General features: G+C 36.7%; 1 non-coding gene across 1 annotated transcript; it reads left to right on the forward strand.

Annotated features, from left to right (window-relative positions):
* Positions 1-14269: 14269 nt before the first annotated feature.
* Positions 14270-14433, forward strand: LOC121025305 (U1 spliceosomal RNA). The gene has a single exon (XR_005788007.1). It is a non-coding gene; the product is annotated as a U1 spliceosomal RNA (small nuclear RNA).
* Positions 14434-14590: the final 157 nt, after the last annotated feature.

The following is a 14590-nucleotide window of genomic DNA, read 5'->3' on the forward strand; positions in this document are numbered from 1 at the left end:
CTTCTAATCCCACCTTCCATTCGAGTTACCCCACATCTCTCTGCTCAGCCTTATAGAAAAACTCCTTCTAAAAAGTTGTGTGTACTCACTGTATCAAATTCCTGTCCTCCCATTCACACTTCCTCTCTTTTTCACATTTCACAAAGTGTTATTGAATGCTTATCACGTGCGAGGCACTGTTCCAAGACCTGGAACACTACATACACTACAGTGAATGCGACTAAAGGAACATACATTTCTGTCATAGACCTATCACCAGTATTTTCTAAATCTTCAAATGTCTTCATTCCTTTGTTCTTCAAGTGCACGTTCCCTAACCATGTTCCAGTCTTTATTGGTTACTCAGGGTGCTAGGGTGCTATATTGATCTAGAACATTCCGTTGCTAGGCCCCCAGTTGGGATCTGGTGCTTATTGGGACCCATTTTTTTTTTTTTAGTGTACTACAATAATTCTGATAGGACACATCAGATAGACACATGATTTCTTTTGAGACTTTGCGTGAGCAAAGTTTGCTTTTATGTCAGACTTAACTGATACCTCGATGTGTAAATCTGAGGCTGAAATTTCCCACCAAGGATTTTTCAGGCATTGATCCACTGTTTTTTTTAACTTCCAATGTCAATTGGGAGAAGCCTGCCGTTATTTTGAATGCTTTATTTGTTCCAAGCCTTTTCAGGGATAAATTTGTGTATTCTTCACCACAACAGGATATAAAATAGCTTCATTATATATAAAGTCTCCCTCATTATGCTCTTTGTATTCACACTGTCTCCCCCATCCCAGACCTTTGATAACCAGGGATGTGTTTCCCATTCATATATTTTTACCTTTCCAGAATTGTATACAAACATAATGATACAATATGTAATTGTTTGAGTCTGGCTTCTTTCCTTCAGCATCATGTATCTGTGATTCACCCAAATTGTGCATATATTGATTTTGCTTTCCTTTATATTGGCTACGTAGTGTTCCAGTGCATGGATGAAGCAGAGGTTGTTTTTCCATTCATCTCTTGAAGAACATCTTGATTTATTTAAGTTTGAGGTGATTATGTATAAGATTGCTATGTCCATTGTTGCCAATTTTTTTTGGTAAATGTAAAATTTCACTTTCTAGGGAAAACATCCATGAGTGGGATTGCTGGGTGTTATGGTCACTCCATGTTTACCTTTATAACAAACTGGCAAACTGCTTCACTGAGTGGCTGTACCATTTTGCATTCCCTGCATCAATAGCTGAGCTTTTCATTAACTTCAACTCCTCACCAGCACTTGGTTTTGTCAGTATGTTTTAATCCAGCTATTCTGATAGGTATGCAGTGGCATCTCATTGTGGTTTTAATTAGCATTTTCCTAATGGCTAATAACATGTTTTCATGTGCTCATCTGCTATTCTTATATCTTCTTTTGAAGTGTCTGTCAAGTGTTTTGCCCATTTCTTAATTAAGCTGTTCATTTTCTTATTGTTGCGTTTTACGAGTTCTTTGTGTATCTGGATCGTAGTTGGATATGTAATTGACAAATATTTCTAAGTACTTTTTTTTTTTTTACTCTCTTTACAGGGTCTTTCTCAGAATAAAAGTTTTTAATTCTGATGGAGTCATTTTAACACTCGTTCCTTAATATTTCTGACATGTTTTTGGTGTTATGTCTCAGAATTCTGCATGTATCCCAGGTCATGAAGAAACTTTCTTATGTTTTCTTTCATAGGTATTATAGCTTTATCTTTTATATTTACATATATGATCTATTTTAAGATAAGTTTTGTATAAGATGTGAGTTAGAGGCACATATTCTTTTTTCTTTGCACATGGATACCTAAAGAGTGCAATGCCACTTTTGAGAAGACTGTGCCTTATCCAGTGAATTTGTTTTGTACATTTGTCCAAATCAGTTGGTAGTATTTGTGCGGGTGCATTTCTGGAGCCTCTATTCTGTTCTATTGATTTATATGTCTATCTCTTCACTAATATCACATTGTTTTAAGTATTGTAGCATTATATTGAGTTTTTAAAAATTGTATTTATTATTTATTTTTTATTAGTTAACATACAATGCAATATTGGTTTCAGAAGTAGAATTCAGTGAATCATTACTTACATACAACACCCACTACTCATCACATCAAGTGCCCTCCTTCATACCCATCACCCACCTTGCCCATCTCCTACCCACCTCCCTCCATCAACCCTCAGTTTGTTCTCTATCATTAAGAGTCTCTTATGGTTTGTTTCCCTTTCTTCTCTTCCCCCCTTTTCCCCTATGTTCATCTGTTTTGTTTTCTAAATTCCATATATGAGTGAAATCGTATGATATTTGTGTTTCTCTGATTGACTTATTTTGCTGAGCATAATACATTCTAGCTCCATCTACGTCATTGCAAATGGCAAGATTTCATTCTTTTGATGGCTGAGCAATATTCCATTTCATATATATACCACATCTTCTTTATGCAATCATCAGTTGATGGACATTTGGGTGCCCTCCATTGTTTGGCTATTCATAATGCTGCTATAAACATTGGGGTGCATGTACTCCTTCAATTCTGTGTTTTTGTAACCTTGGATGAATACCCAATAGTGCAATCGCTGGATCATAGTGTATAGTTCTATTTTTAGTTTTTTGAGGAACCTCCACACTGTTGTCCAGAGTGGCTACACCAGTTTGCATTCCCACCAGCAGTGTAAGAGGGTTTCCCTTTCTCTGCATCCCCTCCAACACTTGTTAATTTTAGCAGTTCTGACAGGCATGTGGTGGTATCTCATCGTGGTTTTTTTTTAATTTTTTTTTTTTTTATTTTTGGGACAGAGAGAGAGAGCATGAACGGGGGAGGGGCAGAGAGAGAGGGAGACACAGAATCGGAAACAGGCTCCAGGCTCCGAGCCATCAGCCCAGAGCCTGATGCGGGGCTCGAACTCACGAACCGTGAGATCGTGACCTGGCTGAAGTCGGACGCTTAACCGACTGCGCCGCCCAGGCGCCCCTCATCGTGGTTTTGATATGTATTTCCCTGATGATGAGTGATGCTGAGCATCTCTTCATGTGTCTGTTAGCCATCTGGATGTCTTCTTCGGAAGAGTGTCTATTGTGTTGAGTTTGGTAAGTTCTTTATAGATTTTGGTTACTAACCCCTGATTAGATATGTCTTTGGCAAATATCTTCTCCCATTCTTCAGGCTGCCTTTTAGTTTTGTTGATTGTTTCCTTTGCTGTGCAGAAACTTTTTATCTTGAAGAAGTCCTGATAGTTCATGTTTGCTTTCATTTCCCTTGCCCTCAGTGATGTGTCTAATAAGAAGTTGCTCCGGCTGAGGTCAAAGGGGTTGCTGCCTGTGTTCTCCCCTAGGATTATGATAGTTTCCTGTCTTACATTTAGGTCTTTCATTCATTTTGAATTTATTTTTGTGTATCAATAAAGTGGTCCAGGTTCATTCTTCTGCATGTCGACGTCTAGTTTTCCCAACACCATTTGTTGAAGAGACCCTCTTTTTTTCCATTGGATATTCTTTCCTGCTTTGTCAAAGATGAGTTGACCATGTAGTTGAGGGTACATTTCTGAGTTTCCTATTCTGTTCTGTTGATCTATGTGTCTGTTTTTGTGTGAGTACCATACTGTCTTGATGACTACAGCTGTGTAATATAGCTTGAAATCCAGAATCGTGGTGCCTCCAGTTTTGCTTTTCCTTTTCAGGATTGCTTTGGCTATTTGGGGTCTTTTCTGGTTCCATACAAATTTTAGGATTGTTTGATTTTGATAAGGATTGCATTAAATGTGTGGATTGCTTTGGGTAGTATACACATTTTATCAATGTCATTCCAATCCATGAGCACGGAATGCTTTTCCATTTCTTTGTGTCTTCTTTAATTTCTTTCATAACTCTTCTATCGTTTTCAGAGCACAGATCGTTTGCCTCTTTCCTTAGGTTTATTTCTAGGTGTCTTATTGTTTTTAGTGCAATTGTAAGTGGGGTTGATTCCTTGATTTCTTTTTCTGCCATGTAGGATTGTATTAATTTTTAAAAATTTTTAAATGTTTATTTATTTTTGGGAGAGAGAGACATAGCACAAGCAGGGGAGGGGCAGAGAGAGAAGAGACCCAGAATCAGAAACAGTCTTGAAGCTCCCAGCTGTTAGCACAGAGCCCGATGTGGGGCTTGATCTTGGGAATGGCGAGATCATGACCTGAGTTGAAGTCGGATGCTCAGCCGACTGAGCCACCCAGGCACCCCACATCATATTAAATTTTAAAGGCAGGTAGAGTCATTCCTCCAACTCTATTCTTTTAAAAATTGTTTTTAGTGATTATAGATACTTTGCTTTTATATATAAATTTTGGAATCACTTTGTCCTTATATACAGAAAACCTCTTGCTGGTATTTTTATTATATTACATGAAACTTAAATAGATTAGTTTTAATAAAACTGGTATCTTTACTATGTTGGGTATTCCCATCCATTAGTATGGTTTGTCTCTTCATTTAATTATTTCTTGGGTTTCTTTCACTGGCATTTTGTGGCTTTCAGCATGTAGATCTTGTGTATACTTTGTCAGGTTCATTACTAAATATTTCATGCTTTGGAAAGATTGCAAATTTTATTGGTTTTTAAACTTTTGGTTTCCATTTGTACATTTATTGTAGACAGAAATACAATGGATTTTTGTGTATTCATGTTGTAGCCTGTGATCCTACTAACCTCATTTGTTAGTTATAGGAATCTTTTTCTAGATTTCATGGGATTTTCTATAGTGGATAATCATGTTGTCCATGAATATGGGCAGTTTTATTTCTTCCTTTCCCACTGGAATGTATTTCATTTATTTTTCTGGAATTATTATACTAGCTAGGATTTTCAGTATGATGTGGAATAGGAATGGTAAGTATGGACATCCTTGCCTTGTTTCAGATCTTAAGGGGAAGCCATTCACTTTTTTTAGTATCAAGTATGTTAGCTGTAGGTTTTATGTAGATGCCCTTTATTAGGTTGAGGAACTCCCTTTCTATTCATACTTTGCTGAGTTTTCATCTTGAATAGATGTCAAAAGCTTTTTCTTAATGAATTTTCATGATAATGTGGCTTTTCCTTTATAAGCAATTAATATAATGGCTTTAATCAGTTGTTTTTACAAACATTGAGCCAGCCTTGTATTCCTGGAATAAACACCACTTGTTTGAGATATATTTTTCTTTGTATATATTGGTGGAATCAATTTGCTAATATTTTGTTGAGGATTATTGTGTCTATGTTCATGAAACGGTTCACCTGAAGTTTCTTGCTTGCTTTCTTCTCTTTTTTCTTTGTCTTTGGTTTTGATTTTAGGGTAATTAATGCTGGCCCCCAGAAAGGTGTTGGAAACTGTTCTCTCCTGCTCTATTTTTGGCAAGAGGTTTTGTAAAATTGATGTTAATTCTTTAAATGTATGGCAGAATTCACCAGTGAAACCATCTGGGCCTGTGGTTTTCTTTTTTGGAAGGCATTTCACTATGAATGCAATTTATTTATAGGAGTATCCAAATTACTATTTGATAGTGGATAATTTTGGTAATTTGAGGTTTTCGAGACATTGGTCTCATTCCTCTAAGTTGTTTAATTTACGTGCATTGGCTTATCCAACCATAGTATCATTTTTTTCCTATTTGACCAATATCAATATATTTTCTGTATTCCTGAAGATTGGAAATATTTGATTTGGTGATTTTTTTTATGAGGTGCATTTTGTTGTACATTCAGTATACCTTTTCAGCCTGAAGATGTGTGTCCTTCAATTCCAGAACTTTTCTACTTAGTCAATCTGAGCTGCTATAACAGAATACCATAGACTGGGTGGCTTATTAATGGCAGAAATGTATTTCTCACAGTTCTGGAGGCTGGAATGTCCAAGATCAAGGTACCAGCATTTTTGGTAACTAGTAAGGGCCCATTTCCTGTTTCACAGTTAAAGTCTTCTGAGGAGGAACCAGGATGGCGGAAGAGCATGGAAGATTTTTGTGTGTCTCACGTCCATGAAATACAGCCAGACCAACACTAAACCATCCTACACACCTAGAAAACTGACTGGAGGATTAACACAACAATCTGCACAACCTGAACCACAGAATTCAGCAGGTGTGCGGCATGGAGAAGTGAACTTGGGGAGTGAGAAGGCGCAGGAAGGGAGGTGCTTTTGCAAGTGGAGGGAGGATGGAGACGGGGGGCGGGGAGAATACAGGAAAAGCACCCCTCCCCAAAAGCCGCTGGAGAGAAAGTGGACAATTGGAAACAGCTGCAGGGACTAAACTAAAAAGAGAGAAAGGAGAAAGGAGAGGGTTTAAATTCCATTAAGACTGTAAACAAGGGGAGTGCAGTCTGCAACTCTGCAGCTCAATACCTGGTGGTGCTCTGGTGGGAAGGGCAAATCCCCAGGAAAAGAGTGGGGTTGGGGAGGATCTTGGGCCACTGCTGGAAGGACATTTGGTAGAGACTGTTGAAGCCACCTAGTCCCAGCAGACCTCAGAAAATGGCCACATTCGCTGGTGCTGGAACAAGGTTGTTAAGGGTGAAGCCTGGTGCCAGATGTGTGTTGTGATCTTCCATAATCCCTGAAACGCTGCTGCTACACTATCTTGCGAACTTTTTCTGGGGCAGGCTGGCACCTGGCCATAGTCTCGGGGCACTAGCAGCAGCAAGGTCCAGCAAGCGTTCCTGGGTGCAGCCGGCACTTGGCCATTGCTCATTCGGCCATTGCTCTGTGAGACCCTCCCGTAGAAGGGTGGAACAGGTCAAAGCCACAGTCCTTCAGAAGTAAGGGGTCAGGGAAAACAGCCACATCTGAGACAAAACTCAGGAGAGAGGTACTGCCAGGGGCCTGGTCACAGAGAGTGAAAAAGCAGGAAGTGGACGAGAGCTGAAGACAGAGGACGGGTGCGCAATTGCTGATCTGAGAGAACAGATGGGGTAGCTGGGTGGCACTATTTTCGCCACTCCTGTGCATGTGCATATGCACCTACGAGCACCACAACACTCCACCTCAGTAGGCTAGCAGCGACATCTAGTGGAGAGCGGAGCCATTACACTGAGCCCTGCCCAACTGGGCCAACCTCGCTCTTCAAGAACACAAGTCTCACCGCTGGCTTACTTTATGGATTATAAAGCTCTACATAGACTGACTTCTAGGGGAAAATGAAGTAATTTCAGTCTTACTTCAGTCTGTTAGCAGGTCTATTCAATTTTCTTTCTTTTTCTTTTCTCTTTTACACTTCTTTTTCTTGAGTACAGAAAGAGAAAAAATTCATTTTTATTTTCAATTTTTATTAAAAATATTTTTCTTTAATTTTTATTACTATATGTTTTACTTTTGTGTAAATTTTTTCAAATTATATTTTACTTCCATCATTTTATTTTGTCTACTTCAGTGTATTCACCTTTTCAAATTTTCAAACGATTTTTTTCTTTTTTCTTTTTCTCTTTTTTCTCTTTTTCTTTTTTCTTTTTCTTGAATGCAGAAAGAGAAAAACTTCATTTTTACCTTCAACTTCTATTAAAAATATTTTTCTTTAATTTTTTTACTATATTTTTTGCTTTTATGTAAGTTTTTTCCAATTCTATTTCACTTCCATCATTTTATTTTTGTCTACTACAGTGTGTTCACTTTTTCAAATTTTCAAATGATTTCCTTTTTTTGTTTTTTGTTTTTTCTCTTTTTTCTCTTTTTCATTTCTTTTCTTTTTATTGAATATAGAAAAAGAAAAATTCATTTTTATTTTTAATTTTTCATAAAAATATTTTTCTTTAATTTTTTCTACTATATTCTTTACTTCTGTGTACATTTTTTCAAATTCTATTTTATCTCCATCATCTCATTTTAGTCTACTTCAGTGTATTCATTTTTTCAAATTCTCAAACGATTTCCTTTTTTTTTTTCTTTCCCCCCCTTTTTTTCCTCTAATCTGACAAACCACTTTCAACACCCAGACCAAAACACACCTAGTGTCTAGCATCATTTATTCTATTTGCGTGTGTGTTTTTAATTTTAATATTTTTTAATTTTAATATTTTTAATTTTAATTTTTCTACCTCATTAATTCCTTTTCTCCCTTGAAAATGACAAAACAAAGGAATTCACCCCAAAAGAAAGAGCACAAAGAAACGACAGCCAGGGATTTAACCAACACAGATACAAGCAAGATGTCTGAACCAGAATTTAGAATCACGATAATAAGAATACTAGCTGGAGTCAAAAATAGATTAGAATCCCTTTCTGCAGAGATAAAAGAAGTAAAAACTAGCCAGAATGAAATTAAAAATGCTATAACTGAGCTGCAATCACGGATGGATGCAGCAGCAGCAAGGATGGATGAGGCAGAACAGAGAATCAGCGATATAGAGGACAAACTTATAGAGAATAATGAAGCAGAAAAAAAGAGGGAGATTAAGGCAAAAGAGCACAATTTAAGAATTAGAGAAATCAGTGACTCATTAAAAAGGAATAACATCAGAATCATAGGGGTCCCAGAAGGGGAAGAGAGAGAAATAGGTGGAAGGGTTATGTGAGCAAATCATAGAGGAAAACTTTCCTAACTTGGGGAAAGACACAGACATCAAAATCCAGGAAGCACAGAGGACCCCCATTACATTCAACAAAACCCGACCATCAACAAGGCATATCATAGTCAAATTCACAAAATACTCAGGCAAAGAGAGAACCATGAAAGCAGTAAGGGAAAAAAAGTCCCTAACCTACAAGGGAAGACAGATCAGGTTTGCAGCAGACCTATCCATAGAAACCTGGCAGGCCAGAAAGGAGTGGCTGGAGGGGTAGGCAAACTATAGCCCGCAGTCTAAATATGGCCTGGTGTCAGTTTTTGTATGGTCTTTCTATTAAGGATGGTGTTTACATTTTTAAATGGTTGGAAAAATTACAAGAAGAATAGTATTTTGCGAAATATCTTAGTGTCCATAAATAAAGTGTTATTAAAGCCACCCTCATTCATTAATATATTGTCTATGGATGTGTTCATGCCACAATCACAGAACGGAGTAGTTGAAACTACATATGGCCTGCAAAGTCTAAATTATTTACTACTGGGCCCTTTACATAAAAAAAGTATCTAGCCCTTGCTCTGTAGCCATGCTGTCTGCTAATACTTTTTGTAATTTTTTTTAATGTTTATTCATCTTTTGAGAGGGAGAGAGAGAGAGAGAGAGAGAGAGAGCGCACAAGTGGGGGAGGGGCAGAGAGAGAGAGGAAGAGAGAGAGAATCCCAAGCAGGCTCCATGCAGTCAGCATGGAGCCCAATGTGGGACTCAAACTCACCAACCATGAGATTATGACCTGAGCTGAAGTCGGATGCTTAACCAAGCCACCCAGGTGCCCCTGTCTGCTAATACTTTTTGTGGTGATGGAAATGTTCTGTGTCTATATGGTACAACTTGATAGCCACTAACCACGTGAGGCTATTGAACACTTGAAATGTAGCTAATGTTACTGAGGAACTGGTGAATTTTAAATTCTATTTTCATTAACTTAAATTTAAGGAGCTACATGTGGCTAGTGGCTACTATATCAGACACTGCAGCTCTAAAATGTACTATTGTATGTACATGCCATAATTTAATTTGCCCATTTTACTGTTGATGGGCAATTGGTTGTTTCCAGTTTGTAAGTATTGTAAACGAGACTCATAACTCTTCTTGCCCATATCTTTGTTTCCCCATATCTGTGACTTTTTGTGCATATGACACTCTGATGTAACTGGAATAGCATGTGAGAATTCCACTACTTCTACATCCTCACCAACTAGGCAGTGTCAGTCGGCTTTTTTTTTTTTTTGCTATTCTGGTGGATATAGAGCTGTATCATGTTGGGGTTTACATTTGCATTTTCTGGTTCCTAATGAGGCTGAGAGCTTTTTCATATATTGATGATTTCCATGCCAGGACCTAGAACACTTTGATTCTGTGTACCACCCCTCCTGACTTGCATGCTAGTGTTATGTATTTCAACTTTATTCATATATTTACACTGCCTAAGACATTAGTAGTAGTAGTAGTCTTTTTCATTTCTCTCCTCCTCTCCTTATTTACTCTTTTTCATTTTCTTCATTCCTGAATCTGACCTCTTATCTAGGATCATTTTCCTTATGCCTAAAGAAAAACCTTTAGCATTTCCTTTAGTGCTGGTCTACTTATGGTGAATTCTCTCATGTTTTGCCTGTCTGAATATGTTGACATTCAACTTAATTGTTTAAGGGTGTTCTTTCTGGGTATAGAATTATAGGTTGGCATTTATTGTCTTTCAGCACTTTGACAGTATTATTCCACTCTCTTCTGGATTGTATTTTTTTCTGAGAATTCAGATATTACTTTAATTATTTCTGCTTTGAAGTTATACTCTTTTTCTCTGGATTTTTTTTAAACTAAAAAATTTAACATCTCTTAAAATATACAAATCATAAAATTTACTATCTGAACAATTTTTAAGTATACAGTTAAGTAGTGTTAAGCACATTCACATTGTGCAATCAATATCCAGAACTGTTTTTATTTTGAAAACTGAATGTCTGTATGTATTAAACATTTCCCCTCATTCCCTGGCAAGCAACCTTCTATTTTCTGTGTCTATGAATTTGGCTATTCTCAGTACCTCAGAGTGTAATCATGCAGTAGTTGTCTTGTTTTGACTGGCTTATTTCACTCAACATAATGTCCTCAAGGTTTAACCATGGTGTCACATGTGTCAAAATTCTCTTCCTTTTTAAGGCTGAATAATATTCTATTGTATGGAAATACATTATTTTTTAATACATTTATCCATCAATGAATACTTGTGTTGCTTCTAACTTTTGGCAATTGTGATTAATGCTGCTACAAACATAGTTTTATAAATATCTCTTTGAGTGACACCTGGGTGGCTCAGTCGGTTGAGTGTCTGACTTCAACTAGGTCATAATCTCATAGTTCCTGGGTTTGAGCCACACATCGGGCTTTGTGCTGACAGCTCGGAACCTGGAGCCTGCTCAAATTCTGTGTCTCCCTCTCTCTCTGCCCCTCCCCCCTCACGTTCTGTCTCTCTCTCAAAAAATAAATAAAGTATAAAATAAATAAATAAATAAATAAATATCTCTTTGAGACCCTGCTTTCAATTGTGTTGGGGTTATACCCAGAAGTGGAATTGTTGGATCATATGGTACTTCTATTTTTAATGTTTTGAAAAACTACCATACTGTTTCTCTGTATGTTTTTAGGAATTTCTCTTTTTCATCTTTTTTATTTCTAGCAGTTTCATTATAAAGTGCCTAGATTTGTTTTTCTTTTGATTTATATTGCTTGAACTCTAGGGATTTTTGAACTTATGTTGGATATCTTTTCTCAATTTTAGAAATTTATTTCTATAAACACTGCTTCTACCCCATCATTTCTCCTTTTGGGAATCCAATTACACATATGTTAGACTTTCTCACTGTATCCCTTTGTCTTTTACAATTTCTTCTGTGTCTTCCATATTTATGTCCCTTTGAGTTTCATTCTGGATATTTTTCTATCTTTGAGTTTAATGATTCTTTCCAATGCTGTATAAGATTCTCAAACTTGTCATTTATTTCTTGGATGTATTAATCATACAAAAATATTTTTGCTTTTTGGAAACATGTTTATGATACGGTGTTGAATAAAAAAATGTGCTTTACAAAGCCTTTTTTTTAGAGATTAAAAAACCTTATAACACACTGCTAACATCATATTCATGGTGAAACACTAGAAGCTTTCCCCCTAAGATCAAGAACAAGATAAGAATGCCCACTTTAACCACTGCTATTTAACTTCATATTGTAAATTCTAGCCAGAATAATTAGGTGGAAGAATAAATAAAAAATATACAAATTGGAAAAGAAGAAGTACAATTTTCTCTATTCCCAGATGACATGACGCTATATAAAGAAAATCACAAAGAATCTATTTAAAGCTGCTAGAGCTAATAAATTCAGGAAAGATACAAGACATAAAATAAACAATCAAAAACCAGTTGTGTTTCTCACTGAAAACTATAGAAAGCTTATGAAAGAAATTGAAGAAGACACAAAAAAATGGAAAAATATTCCATGCTCTTGGAGTGGAAGAACAAATATTGTTAAAATGTCAATACTAACCAAAGCAATCTACATATTCGATGCAATCCCTATCAAAATAACACCAGCATTCTTCACAGAGCTAGAACAAACAATCCTAAAATTTTTATGGAACCAGAAAAGACCCCAAATAGCCAAAGCAATCTTGAAAAAGAAAACCAAAGCTGGAGGCATTCCAATCGCAGACAGCAAGATATATTACAAAGCTGTAATCATCAAGAAAGTACGGTACTGGCACAAAAACAGACACTTAGATCAATGGAACAGAACAGAAAACCCAGAAATGGACCAAAAAACATATGTCCAACTAATCTTTGAGAAATAAGGAAAGAATATCCAATGGAATAAAGACCGTCTCTTCAGCAAATGGTGCTGGGAAACCTGGACAATGACATGCATAAAAATGAACCTAGTCCACTTTCTTACACCATACACAAAAATAAACTCAAAGTGGATGAAACACCTAAACATAAGACAAGAAGACTTCAAAATCCTAGAGGAGAAAGTAGGCAAAAACCTCTTTGAACTCGGCCACAGCAACTTCTTACTCAACACATCTCCAGAGGCAAGGGAAAAAAAGCAAAAATGAACTATTGGGACCGCATCAAAATAAAAAGCTTCTGCACAGCGAAAGAAACAATCAGCAAAACTAAAAGGCAACCAACAGAATGGGAGAAGATATTTACAAATGACATATCAGATAAAGGGTTAGTTTCCAAAATCTATAAAGAACCTATGAAACTCAACACCCAAAAAACAAATAATCCAGTGAAAAAATGGGCAAAAGACATGAATAGACACTTCTCCAAAGAAGACATCCAGATGGCCAACTGACACATAAAACAATGCTCCACATCACTCATCATCAGGGAAAGACAAATCAAAACCACAATGAGATACCACCTCACACTTGTCAGAATGGCTAACATTAACAACTCAGGCAACAACAGATATTGGCAAGGATGTGGAGAAAGAGGATCTCTTTTGCACTGCTGGTGGGAATGCAAACTGGTGTAGTCACTCTAGAAAACAGTATGGAGGTTCCTCAAAATATTAAAAATAGAACTACCCTATGACCCAGTAATTGCACTACTAGGTATTTATCCAGGGGATACAGATGTGCTGCTTTGAAGGGGCACATGCACCCCAATGTTTATAGCAGCACTATTGACACTAGCCAAAGTATGGAAAGAGCCCAGATGTTAATCGATGAGTGAATGGATAAAGAAGACACACACACACACACACACACACACACACACACACACACACACTGGAGTATTACTTGGCAATCAAAAAGAATAAAATCTTGCCATTTGCAACTACATGGATGGAACTAGAGGGAATTATGCTAAGCGAAATTAGTCAGAGAAAGTCAGTCAGTCGTATCATGTGACTTCATTCATATGAGGAATTTAAGATACAAAACAGATGAACATAAGGGAAGGGAAGCAAAAATAATATAAAAACAGGTTGGGGGACAAAACAGAAGAGACTCTTAAATATAGAGAACAAACAGAGGGTTGCTGGAGGGGTTGTGGGAGGGGGGAGATGGGCTAAATGGGTAAGGGGCATTAAGGAATCTACTCCTGAAATCATTGTTGCACTATATGCTAACTAACTTGGATGTAAATTTAAAAATTAATTGATTTATAAAACAAACAAACAAACAAACAAACAAACAAAAGTTGTGTTTCTATACCAGCAATGAAAAATCCAAAAGAGAAATTAAGAAAACAATTCCATTTATAATAGCATGCAATAGAATAAAATATCTAGGAACAACTTAACAAGGGAGGTTAAATACTTATACACTGAAAACTATAAAATATTCCTGAAATAAATTATGACCCAAAGAAATGGAAACACATCCCATGTTCATGGATTAGCAGACTTAATATTGTTAAGATGCCAGTATGATCTAAAGCATCTGCAGATTGAATGCAATCTTTATCAAAATGGATTTTAAAAAATGCTATCAAAAAAATGACTTTTGTAGAAATGGAAAAGCCAATCCTCAAATTCATATGGAATTGCAAAGGACTCCAAATAACCAAAACAATCTTTAAAAGGAAATAAAGTTGGACGACTCAGCTTCTCATTCCAAAGTTTATTACAAAGCTATAGTAATTAAAGCAATGTAATCCTGGCATAAAGATAGATATATAGATACTTACCTGGCAGGGGAGATACCAATATCACGAAAGGGGTTTTCCCAGGGCGAGGCTTATCCATTGTACTCTGGATGTGCTGACCCCAGCGATTTCCCCAAATGTGGGAAACTGGACTACATAATTTGTGGTAGTGGGTGACTGCGTTTGCACTTTCTCCTAAAAAAAAAAAAAAGATAGACATATAGACAAATAGAATTGAGAGTACAGATATAAACTGAAATACCTATGATCAATTGATTTTCAACAAGGGGGTAAAGACTGTTCAATGGGAGAAAGAAGACTCTTTAACAGATGGCAATGGGAAAACTAGATATTT

This window comes from Herpailurus yagouaroundi, unplaced genomic scaffold (assembly GCF_014898765.1).
Source record: "Herpailurus yagouaroundi ecotype Mexico unplaced genomic scaffold, PumYag 67569, whole genome shotgun sequence".
Lineage (NCBI taxonomy): Eukaryota > Metazoa > Chordata > Mammalia > Carnivora > Felidae > Herpailurus > Herpailurus yagouaroundi.